General features: G+C 44.6%; 1 non-coding gene across 1 annotated transcript; it reads left to right on the top strand.

Annotated features, from left to right (window-relative positions):
- Positions 1-726: 726 nt before the first annotated feature.
- LOC136468348 (small nucleolar RNA R71) lies at positions 727-833 on the top strand. Its single transcript, XR_010761850.1, has one exon. It is a non-coding gene; the product is annotated as a small nucleolar RNA R71 (small nucleolar RNA).
- The last annotated feature ends 4,095 nt before the right edge of the window (positions 834-4,928 follow it).

Genomic DNA, 4,928 nt, shown 5'->3' with positions numbered 1-4,928 from the left:
GACTTGCCACCTCTTGTGGTTATGGCGTTTACCTTCACAAGGTTAGTGGCAAAAGGCAGAGTAGCAGCCAACTAGGCTAATTGTGATTCTATTTTTTTATTATAGCTAAGTTGGTCTTTTATGATGGAAGAAAAACAATCAATTTTAGTATTTATGTTTTCTAGGATCTTATCATTAAAAGCAAGCTTCCTAGAAATATTCTCATTAATCCTAGCTTGTTCTAAGATCAAGTCTCTCAAGGAGGGTTGCTTAGAATTAGAAGAATTATAGTAACTACCTGGGTACTTACCTTGGTAATTTAACCGTTGTTGTTGATTCCATCCTTGTCTCTATTGTTATGGAGCAAAATTATTGATGATGATACTTGCATCCTCCTTATATTCAGGGAATTCAACCCCCAAATATTCTCCACATACATTTTGGGAGTTAAAAGCATCTTGAATAGCCTGATAATCTTTCTTGTAATTGGCTCGCTGTTCAAGCCAATTCAACCAGACATCCATCTTGGTTGACAGTGCACACACCTCTTTAGGTACTTCTTCGCTCTTATTGCACACTTGAATATTGCATTGATACCAGCCTTAATTAGAGGCTATCTTCTCCATTAGAGTTTTAGCTTTTCTAAGGGTGAGTGATATAAATGATCCTCCAGCAGTTGCATCTAGTTGTTCATGAGCTTTCTAAGTTAATCCATGGTAAAAGTTTTGCATGAGCAACCAATCTTCCATCCCAAGATGAGGACAATCTAAAATGTATTCTTGGAAACGTTCCCATGCTTCTGGAATGGTTTCTCCCTTCTGCTGTTAGAAATTGGAAATCTTTCCTCTTAAGGCATTGGTCTTGCCTACATGGAAGAACTTTTCTAGGAAGGCCTTTGAACACTTTGCCCACGTGTTGATGTGATCTTTGTTGATGTAGAACCACTGCTTCACCCATCCCATAAGTGAGAATGGAAATAAGCGAAGTAGTATGATTTCTTGAGCAACATCCTTGATGACAACTGTGTTGCTTATCTCCAAAAAATCCTAAAGATGAGCACTAGCATCTTCATGTGCCTTTCCACTGAATGAGGTAGCTTGCACCATGTTGATGAGGCTTGGCTTGAGCTCAAATTTAAGGTTGGTAGTTCTAAGTGTTGGTCCAGTGCGAATATTCTCGGTGATTGGAGCAGAGAACTCACGTAGGGTCTTGTCAGCCATAGCTTCAGAAACTGGTGTTGAGCTTCCTCTTGATTTGGTTGATTCTGATTGATGGAAATTATTGGTAAATCACAACCAATCCTGTAATACCCTATATAAGATATGAACAAAGACAAACAAGGATAAGTCTGCTAAAGCAGATGTGTTATGATTTTATCAATAAGTATTTATTTGGTCAATTCTCTTAGCCATGTAGCCCTCCCCGACAACGGTGCTAGAAATGCTTGTTGATATTTCTTAGCATCACTCTTTACTAAGTTGTCATCTCTAGCATGATGTCAGAAATGTGTTGTTGGTAATTATAAATAACATTTGAAAACTTAGAGGAAAATTATATATATATTAAAGTATCCGCAAGGACACAGATAATATACCATTGTAGCATTTTACCTGAGCATATGTCAGGTATCGTTATTTATATTTTATCCACAAGGAGGAGCTATGGAGTTGTGTTGGCATAGAGATATTGACAAATATATATACTTATGATAAAACTACTCTCATGCTATGACAAGGGTAAGTCAAATGATAAATGAATAAGTCTTTTATACACCCAAATATATACACTATCATCTATAGCATAACTAACTTTGGATCTATGCATAAGGAACATTACTAAGGAAGATCAAGAACAGAACTTGTCTCTCTTCGCAACCACATTCTACTTGCTCTACAAACGGGGAGTGGACTACAAAGGACTCAATGGGAGTGTCACATCCATGATCTACCACATGACCCAGAGTGCAGAATGCATCCGTAGGCAAACATATCTAAGCACCATGGTTATATAATGTTGACCACTTAACTCACTCGAGTACTAAGCTAAGAGCTTTGCGAACATATGTATAAATTCATCATCAATCATAACTATATCAAGCATATAACTAGAGCAAACTAGGAACATAATAAATAGCAACATAATATTAAAGTAGCACAAAGTCATAAATTTAGAGATATAATAGCTATACCAGTCTCCAAACGGCAGATCTGGAATTTTGAGCAATAGCCCACACTCTACTTGAACCTTGCTAGCTAGCCTATACTAGAAACTTAAAGAATTGGAGCTCTATTCTCTTCTCTCTGGAAACCCTAATTTTTGGTATGATCTTGACTTATGGCAGCGTACTCTGGAGGGGGGCAGGGACTAGTTATATAGGTCGAAGCGTCAATCCTGAGCCCTCGGATCGAACCGACTTGAAAGAACAACATAGATGCAATCCTTAAGGAGGTGGAGAACCAACGTACAAAGGAGGGACTGCCAGGTGGGGACAGGGGGCCAGGCGGCCTGCAAGTAGGGCCGGTCGGCCCCACATGTCAGTGTCTTGACCTCCGCTTCGATGTGGTGTCTTCCTGAGTCTTCTGGAACCTTCTGTGGTAGTTTTCGCTGTGGATAAGCATGTTTTTATTTATGATTTGATCTCTCTTGATAGTTTTCTTGATAAACCCTGCTGAAAACACAGATTCACCAAAACTTATGGAAATTGTCGATTTAAACCCCTAAATCTATGTTGGTGATCCTGTTTATACATTTATTCAAGTTAAGTTGACGATTTATGATGGATGACAACTACCATCAATAGTGAGTCATTGGCCTCTAATTGCGTAGGGCGGCGAGGTCATCGAGCGACCTTGGACCTCTCCTCCCAAGTGTCTATGAGTTCTAGCATTACTTCACGATAAAGACATTGTTGCATGATTTTTAGCCGCCCGTGGCGGCAACCCCTTCTGAAAGGGTTGTCGGTTCTTGGGGGTGCACGTGGCTTTGCGACCTTGCTTTGGGTCGTGGTCTCAGGTTGTAGGTAGGAGCTGACCATGGTCCTACCAAGACTATCAGGGCCGCTCGGGCCTGGCTCTGTCTTCATCGCGTTGCCCTTTCCTGACTCTGAAGGGTCGTTCTACCTTATTATAGGCTGGTTTCAATTTTCGCTCCACGCGGGGAGAGGCTTGTCCACCATAACCACACGGTCGAAGCGGTGCGCCATGTTGGGGTTGATGGGTAATTCAAGTGGGACCCGATATCCTTCCCAATCAATGTGGAGTTCGGCTGTGCCTCATGTGAGACGTCCCATTAATCGTCGACCATCAATCCCGTTGGTCCCCAACCCCTCAGCAGCGGCCAGAGGGCAAGATGCCTCCCCCAGAGGGGGTCAACCTAGGAGACTTCGAAGTGGATGACTCGAACATAGAGTGAGATGGTCGTGTGGCTCCGTGATACCGATTAGAGCCACGAGGCCCATCTCCACCCTGCCCCTATCCCTTTTGTGGCCTCGAGCCCTTCTAAGGGCCGGCCCAAGAGAAGTTTTCCTAAGCACGATGAGGGGTCATGTTCATGGCAGTCGCCTTCAAGTACAGGTTTGAGGGATGTGCGACCCCTTTGATCCTGTAGCTTCGTGAATGTCCACCCACGGGCAACAAGGCGCCTTTTAAATGAAGGTGCGTAAACCAAAGCGATGTGAAATGTGAAAGTGAGCATGACCTACCTAGCCTAGGTTATCTCATGGGAGGCTGCCGCTCCACCTTCTGCCCGGTCACTGATCCTGGTCTACGAGATTATCAAAGAGGTTAGTAATGGTCATGGGCCTGGTTTGCTTGCCGACGTTATCTTTGAGGCTATAAATCTGCTAGAGTGGTGTGCTGTGGGAGGTGTCGTTCTCTCGTCTCCTAAGCTACCTTCTTCTTCTTTCTACTTGTGAGATTGTCATCGCTCCCCTGATGATGGGTCATAGGAAGTGCCTTCGAGAAGAGTCCCTTGAGGTCGATGGACCACCGTCGCTCCTTCTATCTTCTCTGCGAGAACAAGGGTAAGTGATTTTCGCATCATTCTTCAGGTTTGACTATGCTCATGAAAATCGCGGGTGTGTTCAAGATCATGTCTCTAGCGATGGTGTCAGAGACTGGAGGTCCATCCGGTTCCATCCGTCCCTATCCTGTTCTGACTCCAGAGCCGGCGAGCCCCCACCCCCTGTCCCTTGCTATGTGCTCGAAAGGGACGAGGCCCGCCGGTTGCATTCGAGTTCTGTTCATGAGGTGGCCCAGCTGAAGGCCCATGTGGATTATCTCTAGGCAGTCCTCTAGGTGGTATAGGAAGAGGTCACCGAGGCATGAGCGCTTGCCACTGCCGCACGGGTGCGGGCGTATGGTGAGTTTCTTGTTTCTCCTAATTTCTATTCACTAGGTTTTTTTATCTTGGGTTTTTGGTGGGACTTTCTGGATTGCAGTGCTGGAGAAGTAGCTCGTGATGTCCCATCATGAGGTGGAGGAGGCTCACCCTTGGAAAGGTCCCTCAGGCAAGAATCGCCATCTGGGTGCAGCTTCCGGAGCCCGACGGGGGGCTAGTTTCAACGGATGACTTGGCTGCTACTGTAGAGGCCGCGGCGGCAATCATGAAGATGGGGGGTAGTTTTTGTGGATGTAGCTAGGTCTTCTAAGTGTCACCAGGTGTCCCTGGTTTGCTAACCTGCGTGCTTTATCGGTGGGTGAAGTTATAACATTTCAAATTACCTATGTGATCTATCATCGGTTTTGACTTCTTGTTTGCTCACACCGTCATTTCGTCCTTGTTATTTTTACGTTACTTTTGTACTTGCCCAGCATAGGTGGGCTTGCATTTCTATTTGTAGAATATTGGTTACCCACAGTGCGCGAATGCTAGCCTGAGATGGTGAATCAGGCTTCGCCTTTGCAGTGTTGTATGGCATAGATAGTGACAATGTGAGCTGGCGGGGGGGG

The sequence above is a fragment of the Miscanthus floridulus genome, chromosome 7, assembly GCF_019320115.1.
Source record: "Miscanthus floridulus cultivar M001 chromosome 7, ASM1932011v1, whole genome shotgun sequence".
Taxonomy (NCBI): Eukaryota; Viridiplantae; Streptophyta; class Magnoliopsida; order Poales; family Poaceae; genus Miscanthus; species Miscanthus floridulus.
The sequence above is the reverse complement of the archived record's forward strand: the minus strand, read 5'-3'. Positions and strand labels throughout refer to the sequence as shown.